At 42.7% G+C, this 12157-nt stretch overlaps 1 pseudogene; it reads left to right on the top strand.

Moving 5' to 3' along the window:
• Positions 1 to 12157, top strand: part of LOC135085964 (uncharacterized) — a 97567-nt pseudogene that overhangs the window by 71334 nt on the left and 14076 nt on the right.

Below are 12157 nucleotides of genomic sequence, written 5' to 3' on the forward strand. Positions count from 1 at the left end.
AAGACGCTAATGAAATTAATTCTAAAGCTGGTTTTAGTGTCACGGGGACTGTCAGTGCGGATCGCTCCGCACAGCCGATCTGTATGTACTGCTAGGGAGCGGAGCGGTTCCTCCGGACCGCATTAGGTACTCTAAAACGCTCCCTAGAAGTTCATACAGATTGGATTGGCGTGACACTAAAACCAGCCTAACGGCCTCTTGGAGCTTGTATCGAGCTTGTAATTTCCTGTCATGGTTAGAGGATGCCAGCTCAAGCTGTCTGTCAAACTGAGATAATGACGCCCGTATTCACAAACGATGCTTGCTTAAGTGAAGCAGCAAATCGATCGTACAGCGTTGAACAGAGCCATAGCTGTATGATTTGTTCGTGTGTCACCCTGTGCGTCCACGCGCGCTGTGGGACCTCATTGTAATGATTGTGAATACTGGCGTAAGACGAAAAGTAACGAAGAATTTTTAACTGTACATCAACCATGACCCTTTGCTCATGCCCATGACTTCGCCCCGTGGATTTCTGTTTTGAAAATTTTCTAGTCTTTTTTACCCTTGCCTTGAAAATTCTTTTAACCTTTTCAAGACTTCGTTTCAAATTATTTACATCAATTGCAAGTTTTATAAATATTTTTGGGACAATCGTTTCAAATTATTTACACCGATCGTAAGTTTTGAAATATTTTTGGGTCACGGAAAAGGGGTGAAACTTTAGCTCATTTACTTATTATGTGCTTTGGTTCCGCTCTCTTTGTGTGAGAGTCCCTATCTCGAGCATTATTAGTAGGCATTATGTACATGGTTGTTTCCGCCGTTATCGGCGCAGTATCGGCGCGTGCGCAGCGCCAGCGGCCGTTCATCCCAAGTGATAGTGTGGCCGAAAAAACGAAAATCGATCATGCCTCAATACGTAGATACTTCGTATTAAAAATATCGATGATATGTATAATTTTCATTAAATCGATTATTTACCAGCAGGCCTGAATGGTCAGCACGACATTTTTTTTAGATCCGGGCCATAATGAAATTGTGCGTTGGGCAAAAGTCCACAACGATAGACAGCTGACGAAAGTATCAGGTGCGATTGTGGTCAAATACCTGCCTTAAAAAAAAGTAGAAAATTCGACGGAAAGAACTTCCTCTTATTCAAAAGATATTTCACTGTTAAAGATTGGGAGACTGTATAATGTACTGCATAAACCGTAGCTATTTCGGCCATTAATAGCTAGTAAGATTGAAAAACTGCTTTTGCGCTAGCTATAACGTACGATTGTGGTATCGCCGAGATATGCAGAGTGCGTCACTTGCGCCGGAGTCGCGCGTTGTTGCAGCGACTGTCAATATTGTGATAGCGGGCGTTGTTTGCGAGCCGTGTGCAGCGTGAGCACTGCAGTGGGAATGAAAATAAAATCTTTTATTCAGTACTTAGGCCCTTTCAGGGCGCTTATACACGTCCCAAAGGGTGTAGCAGGATAGTCTTGGAAAAAGTGCCCCCAAAGCCTGAAGTTCGAAACTGTGGCCAAACGATACTTTATACTCGTATATGTATAAAGATAGTATAATGTGCAAAATTTCATCCCCCAATACCCCCCAGGGAGCCACGCCACCAAACTATACCTAAAACTATTTTATTTATTTTCTCCAAATCTTTGGGGGTTCCAAGTCAGTTAGCGATCTCCGGGATACTCCGATCTTCACTGGTTGAGTTTCATTGGAGGCCAACCTATAAATCCTGGCTGTACAGGAGTTGCAGTTATAGAATTAGTCCTATAGACGCACTTTGTATCGACGTCTGCCGCTGTACATAATTTATTTAAAAAAAAGTTAGAACAGTAATATTTGCAACATCTAATTAAATTGTCATTAACACGTTGGACGCCGCGCAACCTGTTAACCCCTCCAGCTAAGCTAAATATAAATGCATGAGTGTTAGGCCCGGTTTCCACCATAGGCGAAGAGTTATGCGTTTAAATACCCAATCAGATTTCGTTATTTCCACGCCATTTCTCCGCTCAACTGATGAACACTCCTTAGTGGAAACTGGGCCTAAGCCTTGGGTTATTTGTAACTGCTCACAGTACATATCTTTTGATTATTCGCGACCAAGCCTACTAATCTGATCTGTCAGTCGTCTCACTGAACCCTCGTCATATTATCTGTGTCGCGAGTGTACATGTACAGTCACGGAATGAAAAGGTTCGTCAGTTTTCAAATTGATTCCTTCAACGAGTCGCGAGCACATATTACCTTTTGAAACTATGTTACAGAATAATCTCGAGTTAGAGAAAATAATCTTTAACTGTTCGTCAGTAAAGTTTATAATTATTCAGATCAAAGTTGTTTGACGATTTATCTTATCAAGATTATTATTATGATTGATAAACTAAAACCTTCTTTTTGGTTCAACCTGCCATTATTATTTCTATTAAATAAAAAAAAACTACATTTTGTAACATTGCATTGGGATAGAAAATTAAACTAGCAAAACCTTATTCGTTAGCAAACGTCATATTTATTTAAATGTTAGCAGCACTGTTTCTTGCACTGTTATGTTGGCAGGTTTGACTCTTACAGTACCTAGTGCAAGCGAAAACCGACACTAAGGTGATGAACCTTTTCATTCCGCGACTGTACAGACTGTCGTCAAACACATCGCGACACCCAATGTAGCCAAAAAATTTGCAACACGTCTTTGTTATAATTTGAATAAAGCGGTGTTGTTAACTTTGGCCACTTTCATCATTTCAGCCACAGGACGTCCACTGCTGAACATAGGCTCCCCCAATGACTTCCACATCCCACGGTTGGTAGCGGCCTGCATCCAGCGCCTTCCTGCTAACTTTATCAGGTCGTCGGTCCACCTTGTGGGTGGATTCATGTTGGTTGGTGGTTCCATTACGTGGCCTCCACTCCAGACAGAACCTTGTTGCCCTTTAGCCACTTTGTGTGTCACGAACTGTACTAGTAAGTACTAAGTACCCAAGCGTGCGTTATCAGGCGCTGCCCGGAACAGCTGTGAAGGCCCGTGGGGTCCGTTGAACTGCGGTCTCGGTGGTAACGACTACGGTATGCAAAAATCAAAAATCAAAATCAAAAAATATTTATTCAGTTTAGACCACAAGTGGCACTTATGAACGTCAAATATGCTCTCACCTGCAGCTGCCAACTTAGCCAACAATGTACAATTGTACATGTAAACAAAGCATGTGGTTGTGTCATTCGTTGTAGATATGTAGAGCTTAGGGTATAATGGGACTGCTGACGCATAATGTACGCATCTCTGTGTTTATGTCCCTAGACTATGTAAAGAATTATCTCTTTAGGCCATTATTATCATTGATACGAAAATGAGTTTTATTTACAAGCTCTATTCGTTGTTTAAGATCAATGATTACTCTGTAGGTAACGTTGATGGTATGCCTCAAACCATTGAGGTTCTTAATAAATTAATTAAAATAAACATCTAATGGGAATATAGTTCCCACAATTTTTTAAAGTCCAAAAAAAAAAACGAAGAAATAGTTACGCCCGTTACAGGCTTAAATAAACTTTGATAACGCTACGTTTAAGTAAATGCTTGGATAAATAGCTTATGGGTAAACAATAACATACCGTACCGTATAACCGTAGGAGAACCAAAGTAACCGACATAGCTCGCAGAATTGCTAAAATCAAGTGGCAGTGGGCGGGGCACATAGCTCGTAGAGACGATGGCCGTTGGGGCAGGAAGGTTCTCGAGTGGCGACCACGGGCTGGAAGACGTAGCGTGGGCAGGCCTCCTACTAGGTGGACCGACGATCTGGTAAAGGTCGCGGGAAGAGCCTGGATGCGGGCAGCGCAGGACCGTTCATTGTGGAAAACCTTGGGGGAGGCCTTTGTCCAGCAGTGGACGTCATTTGGCTGAAACAACAAACAATAACAACAAATGGCGCAATCTGCAGTCCCTAAATAGGCCGGAGCTCACTTGGCGGTGCGAGCGGTGCGGACGGTGTGAGTCACTCGCACCACCACCGAGCGCGAGGGAGGGGTGCTGAAAACAAGCAAAACACATTTCAACCACGGTCAGAAATCTGACACAGATCGTCATAAATTATAGCTTATATGTATGTTATTCTGGGTTATAAACAATACCTAATAATGTAAAGTTTCATCAATATCCGTTCAGTAGTTTTTTCGTGAAAGAGTAACAAACATCTAGACATCCAAACTATTTTTCGCATTTATAATATTAAAGTAGGATAGTAGGAAAAAGAAATAGAAGATGTAATCAAAGTTGGCGTGAAAAGGGAAGTTTAATTAATATATTTTTCTTTGTGTACAACAAAAACCTGTGCGATTCAGTGAAACTACAGAGAATCCTTTGTGTATGAAGCAACAATGACAAAATGAAATACGCGTAATTTAGCGTGTATCATAGAGTTCAAAAACACGTGATAGCTCGCGCACAGGGTTGATGAACTTGTTTTTAACAGCCTATGTATGTAATTTACGAAACATTTTCGGAAATCTTTGAATGTCAGTTCTCTTTCTTTTCAAAAATAAAGGAATGTTTTCTTTGAGTAAAATTTTTTATCTACAGTATTATGAGTACTTTCTCCCCAGGTGGCATTACAAAATTCCACCCTGTATAAGTGTAGCTACTCTTTCTTTTTGTAGAAAAAGAGCTAAAATTGGCAGCCCTTTTACTTCAAGATTTAAGGCAGTCAATTAACCTCTCAAGGCCGAATCGATCCGCCCCGAGATGCGAAGGGTTAACACACCTCAATCGGGCGCGCCCGAGTTCAATGCTATCGGACACCAGCTGTTCAAAACGACTATCATACAAACTTACTCAATAAGGATTTATATTCTAAATAGATTATATTCTAAAAATAATTGATAAAGTGTACTTAATCTCAGTTTATTACGTTTGCATAGTCACTCGCGGTTTTATGAAAAAAAGTATTTCAAATTCAAATTGGCTCTACCCAAACCCATAAATATTTACACAACACTCTTTCAAGTTTTTCTATCAATGACTGAGCTTGGTGACTGAGTAATCTTAAAAATATTAAGAAGATCAATTACTTTATCAAACATAATTACGACAATCATATTGACGTCTTCATTACATTACCAAAGAACTGACAATAGTTATTAAGTACTTAACATAGATTTTCCCTGAAAACAGGCCGCAATTTGTACTTAAGTAATACCACAATACCCAAGTACCGAGAACTGATAAAGCCGGTGTGACTAGCGCGGCTCAAATATTAGTTCCCGCGAGAGGCGATAAGGCTGTTGCAACGTGAACTAACTGAGAATGATATTTACTAAAGGCTCAAATGTTAACCTCTTGCCTGGTACTCACTCGCTAAGTACGGGAGAAAGTGCTGATACCATCCTTTTCTGGCTTTCTATGAAACATTAAAACAGGGTCTTGCTACTGAAAATGTCTGGGGTAAATAATAATTTTCTAACACCTCTCTATGTGAGCATAAACAGATTTGCTAGATCTGACACAAAATTTCATGAAAACATAAATTATTATTATGACTTTCGACTCTTACGAGCATAATAGTCATGCAAAAAAAACCACCTATGTTGACATACTTCAAACACCGCTAAAATAAAACATGGAGTATGCTTAAACCACTGTGGGCTGTGGCCTCCGTTTTTTTTACTGTATCGATCAGGTTCAAAATTGCCAACAGTGACACTATACACCACTTTTGTCCACCTTGTCTAAAAATCTTTCTACCTGATGAGCCATATTGACCCCTATTTCCTTGTTCCAGCGATGGCAGCAGCGCCGGCAGCCCGAAGGAGGCGTGCGTGGCCAACTCGCCGCCGCCCGCGCCCGCCAAGCGCGACGTTCGTCATCACCACGATCAGAGGAGGCTCAGCATCGGTCAGTATACGCAAGGCTCTAAGCACTAGATTGTTATCCACAACGAGGAAGCTCTTGGCCTTCATCTGACTGAAAATAAGCCATCATCACGACCAGAGGAGGCTCAGCATCGGTCAGTATACACAAGGCTCTAAGCACTGGATTGTTTATCCACAACGAGGAAGCTCTTGGCCTTCATCTGACTGAAAATAAGCCATCATCACGACCAGAGGAGGCTCAGCATCGGTCAGTATACACAGCAGCTATAAGCTATGGTACATATTTCTTGGGCTGCCTCTGAAAGTAAGCCACTACGAGTACCACGACCAGAGGAGGCTCAGCATCAGTCAGTATACGCAGCAGCTATAAGCTATGGTACATATTTTGTCCACAACGAGGAAACTTTTCTTGGGCTGCCTCTGAAAGTAAGCCACTACGAGTACCACGACCAGAGGAGGCTCAGCATCGGTCAGTATACGCAGCAGCCACTAGGTTAAGGTACAAGTCCAAGATGGACTGAAGACTGCAACAACAGGCGACACAGCTAGAGGCTGCGGTTGACCGCAGAAGGTTCGAAGAAACTGTGGTGGCTTGCACTTCGTGGTTGCTGTTTGCGTTCTGCAGTCCATCTTGGACTTGTACCTTTATGCTACGCCTTTTATCCAGTATACGCAGCAGGCTCTAATAACACTATGCTACATTTGTTTATCCATAACGATGAAGCTCTTGACCTGCATCTGAAAGTGAGCCACTACCACGATTAGAGGAAGCTCAGCATCGCGTCGGTCAGTATACGCAGCAGGCTCTAACTAACGCTGTGCTAAAGTTTTATTCCACAACGAGGAAACTCTTGGCCTGCATCTCGCCTGGTGTAAATTGATGATCAAGCGGAAGGTGGAAGCGAACCAGCTCTCTTACCTCTGCTATGCTGTCAACATTATTGCATAATGTGCACCGCCGAGTGGAATTCTCTGCCAGCTGCTGTGTTCTTGAAACTATACTAAGGCCTTTAAGGCAAGAGTCAATAGGAATCTTCTGAGCAAGTTTGCTCCTTCAAAGATCGACGACCGACTCTTCGCCATTGCACTTTTAAGGTAAAACTTGCATGCAGCGAGTAATGACAATAGGCGTGCCTTGTTCTTTGAAAAATTTCATCAGAATCATCCGACTCTTTTCTTAGTTGATGCTGTCCTGTTTAGCATGTAAGAGCATGAAGGATAGAAGTGACTTTAGCAAGTGGATCTCGCCTTTAGTTGTGAATGACGACCCAGCAACTTCGGTGTCTTCCTCTTCAGGATTCTCTGGCACATCTCCTTTAGTCAAAGTTATTCTATGGTTGGTGTGGGGTGCGCTAATAGGCCTTGTATGACTCCAGGAGGCGGCGGCGCCGGCGGCTCCCGTCGGGCCGAGCGCCGCGCCGCCGGCACTTCTGATCGGCGCCGATCAGGTACTGCTGCACCGAGCATGCTACGCCACCTGGAAATGTGTTCTTACATTATTATACAACCAAACAAGCTTCATGCGTTATCTTTTTGGGAATAACCTTATAACCCTCACTTTCTTATTTTGTTTGTATCTTCTCAGCTGCATCATATTTTATTTTCATTCTTCATCATCGTGTAATAATTATTTTTCATCGAAAGCTTTCAAGAGGAGAGCGTATCTTTACCTTAAAGGCCGGCAACGCACCTGTAACGCCCCTGGGTCTGCGGGTGTCTATGGGCGACGGTAATCACTTACCATCAGGTGATCCGTCTGCTCGTTTGCCTCCTGTCACATAAAAAAAAAAAAAAAAAATCAATCAAAGGAAACGATAAATCAAAATTATTATGTTGATTTTACCCATACTGTTGAACATCCAGAATACTGAAATCATTTTAATTGCATTTTTATCAATTTTACGCTCACCTTTTTTGTAACTTATTATTTCACGGTTTTGGGCATTTAACTAAGTACTGTTCTATTTGGAAATATTGCACTTGATGCGAAAATTTCACGCTTTGAAATGCTCTTTTTCTATCTTTGTTATTTCATTTGGTTTTTCTACGTGGCTTTGCCTTCCTGTTGGTGACGTGTCGTATTTATTTATGTACTTTCTCAGAAGAGATTTAGTAAAATCTATGTTTAAAAAGTTCAGATGGCTTGTTTTAATCAAAGTAGCATGGACAATCTGAGGTTAGCGATTAAGAAAACGACTTTTAAGCAATCGGTACATACAGAGTCGGCTAATTATTTCTAGAAAATATTCAGTATATGCAAATCATACAATAAATAAGCATGGCCGCAGCAAAACCAAGTCAATTCCGTTTCCTGGTCTCCATGGAAATGATATCAAAGCAACATGGTCGGGTGGCGCTTTCCCCGCGAGCGCGACGCTTGCGCAAGAGTTGCGTGCGCCGAAATTGAGCGCAAAGGTTAGGGAAAGGATCGAAAAGTTACGGGGCACTTATTTTGAAGGGAAAGTCGGAAGTTTTATTAAAACACCGGAGCAAAAAGGCGATATAGGTAGTGCAGTCATCGTGAAATAGTTCATGACGCCCAAATAGCCAAAAATTTGATAAAACAACGTTATTCTAATTATAACCAAGACGTACTGCGATTGCTAACTTATTGGCTACTTTGGGTTTGGGTGTCATCATGAACTATTTGACGCTGACTGTACGTAATTATTAGGTAGATAGATACTTACTTAAGAATATAAATCACTATTTGGTAATTTGCTTATTGCATATGAATAAATCTACCGCCCGCCGCACAAAGTATTATTTTTATAGAATTGGTTTGGTACTGTGGCTGATCCTTCACTGAAATAATTTCATCATTATAGAGCTACACCACGTTACACAGTCTATCACATCTGAAATCGTAAATAAATCAACCCAATCGTCAAAAATTTAATTTCAATATCAATGGTGACACAAGTAATGGACGCAGACAGCCGCCGAAATAAGGACACATAAAGGCTTTCACGAGTAGCTTTTAAACCCAATCGAATGCCAAAATTACTTTTGGCACAAATGAGCGCCCCAAATGAAATCACTTACGCAACTGCGGGCGAGCGGAGGCTCGTGACAGAGTTGAAAAGATACTATTGATAACGACATTTACCATGATTTACAGAGGAAAAGGAAAGAAAATGTTATTACAGTAGTTTAAGAGAAAGGCACCACAAATAAACAATATTATTTGTAGGTTGAAATTATTAAACAACACGAGTCATACCTACAACAGTTAAAGATCGTCACCGAAAATTCCATTCCATGTCGTTGGTTAGGTAGCTGTCACTTATGAAATCATGTTGAATTTTACTTATAAGAGAGATAGAGAGAGTGTGTTCTGAAAATTCAGGATTTCCCTCATGAAATAAAGTGAAAATTTCAATTTATAGATAGTACTTTTGAATTTTTCTCCACCTATAAAGAGATTTCTTCAGCAGCCCATGGTGATAGGGTTATTGATGTGTCTATTTTCAAATCACGTTAGGCAATCACAATTATAAAATAGCAAATTCCTCTAAACCACGTGCCATGATACAACTGTATTAGAACGAAATATGTACTTGATCAAGTTCTCACCCGAGTGTAAGTGCCTTTCCTGATGGTTGTCTTCTTGATGTTGCAGACCTGCGCGTGAGTCCCGGCGCCGGCGCCGGCCCGTCCGCCGAGCCGCCGCATCTGTTGCATCCGCCGCACCACCATCATATGGTGAGTACTCCAACGAAGGGGACTGGGGAGGTGGTTGATCTTAGGCCTTTGCAGGAGGGCGCTGGATGCAGGCCGCTACCAAGGCCAACCGGCCAATACGGATATCATTAGGGGAGGCCTATAATGAGGACAACAGTGGAGGTGATAGATCTTTGCAGGAAGGCGCTGGATGCAGGCCGCTACCAACCGGCCAATCTGAAGATCATTGGGAGAGGCCTATGGTTAGCAGTGGGATAAGATATTTTGTTATGTGGAGGAAATTCCTTTACGCATAATATTCTAGGGGCGCCAATCTTGACGACTTTTTAAAAAAAAAATTTAATACTCCATCCACACACTAGTATGGCAATTGGAAATAATAAAAAATATTTGCCAGGTTAGGCCTCATCACCCAGCTGTCCATCGATCTTTAAACATATGCCTGAGACTCTTAGTGATGCACCAAAACCTGGTGAACACTATTGTTTGAAGCTCTTATTGTGGCATAGAACTCATCAATACTCGTCAGAAGAATAAATAGTCAAGTCATAATAAACATGCAGGTCGCTACTGACCCGCTGTTTCATAAACAGCTCGTGTAGAAAGATAGGTTATCAGATCATAGTAACATTAGCCTGTCAATCTTTCTATAACTTCCCAGCTTTGGATCTCACAGTGCCACTCGTATTCCAGGACACGAACCCGCTGGAAGGGCCGGTGGAATCGATGGTGAGCGGCGGCGGCTCGTCGGACGGCGAGCTGTCCTCCAAGGCCGGCGACAGCCCCAGCCGCAAGCGCCGGCGCATCTCCCGCCATCTGTCCTCAGGTTTGGGAACTGCACAGCTCGTAAAGCCTGGTCCGTGAGCACGTAGAATTTTGTCCAATGACCCCAAGATACCCATCCTTATCGCTCGCGAGTAATTCTGTTGCTGTCGCGCTCGCACACTCACTGCGGGCGCCCGTCGCACAGTCGCAACAGCAATATAATTACGCGCGAGCGATAAGGATGGGTAGCTTGGGGTCATTGGACAAAATTCTACGTGCTCACGGACCAGGCTTTAGTTTAACTCATGGAACCTAAGTTTTTTCTCTTCCTGTACATTACGCCTCCCTGCTTCCGGACTTGTGGTATCCTTTCTCCTCTTGCATCTCCGTCAGCAGGCGAGTGCCCGTGACAACAGAGGGCCCCCGCTGAAAATCAGTTTCGAGGCGCGGTCTTGATGTATGCTGAGCGGGTGCCTTTTTGACAAGCAGCTATCTGTCCACTTGTATATTGTGCCTATGTTCTGCCTGCTTGTATACCTTTCTTTCAAATAATAACTATTATATTCTAAGTGTTTATGAGATCGAATCAGAAATGAGGAGATCCGTAAACAAACCGAAGTTGCTGATATAGCCCGAAGGATTAGCAAGCTGAAGTGGCAATGGGCAGGCCATATAGTACGCAGAACTGACGGCTGAAGGGGCAGCAAGAGTCTGGAATGAAGGCCACGTACCGGAAAACGCAGCTTGGGACATCCACCCACAAGGTGGACCGACGACCTTGTAAAGGTAGCAGGAAGGCGCTGGATGCAGGCCGCTCCCAACCGGGCGATGTGGAAATCATTGGGGGAGGCCTATGTTCAACAGTGGCCAAAATGATGATGATGATGAGAGGAGCAGGTATCCGCGAGGCCCAAAAAAAGTATAGTTGAAGGATTAAAAGTGAATCTTTTCGTGTTCCAGGCGAAAGCAATGTGTCGGTCGCAGCACCCCCCGTCGAGAGACGGACGCCCCGGCATCACTACCAACCTCCGTAAGTATCGTCTCTTCTATTCAACTAGGGGAATAGGGTCGACTAGTTTAGGAAGCCAGAACATTGACAAACGCTGATTCCAGCGACTTTTCTAAAAAAAATACAGCTAGAGCTTTGTGGGAAGCAGTGATTGTAAGGCACCACTTCTGTCCCAGGATATGATAAGGTTAGGACGAAAAATAACACGCTGCTGAGGGTAGAGTCCCTAATTTTTCAGATCCTTGAGTCCTGGCTGTCTAGCCAAGGATATAACGTTGCTTGGACTTAAAACTATTTTTTATGATAATATGACTGATGAGTGTGTGTACAACAAACTTAACCTTTACTGTTCGGGTTTCAAGCTGTAGATCCTGGCTACACAGGAATAGCAGCTGTGAGAAAGATTGGAATAATCTCGTATGATGAATTTGTGTCTGCGTTGCAGACGGCGAACGCGCTACGTGTCAGGCGGCGCGTGAGGAGCATGGACGCACTAGGCTAGTGCGTGAGACGCTAGTGCCACTAGCGTCTCATGGTCCCTTATTTTTAAGGCCCTATCTAGAGCCCTAGCCGCTCAAGAAAATAACGTTGCTTAGAACTGTTTTTATGATAACATAACTGATGAGTGTGATTTTCTGCCTAATATTTCGTAACAAGAAGAGAGCAAAATGAAACCATATTTTTCTTCGTTTGACGGAAAGTTGACTTTTTTTTTTCTTAAATTACTTTTTTCTGTCTTTGACAGAGTGTACAACAAACTTGATTAGTTGGGATTCAAGCTCCTGGCTACACAGGAGTAGCAGCAGTAAGAAAGATAGCCCTGAATAATCCTTTTTAATG

The sequence above is a fragment of the Ostrinia nubilalis genome, chromosome 30, assembly GCF_963855985.1.
Source record: "Ostrinia nubilalis chromosome 30, ilOstNubi1.1, whole genome shotgun sequence".
In the NCBI taxonomy this organism is placed as follows: Eukaryota; Metazoa; Arthropoda; class Insecta; order Lepidoptera; family Crambidae; genus Ostrinia; species Ostrinia nubilalis.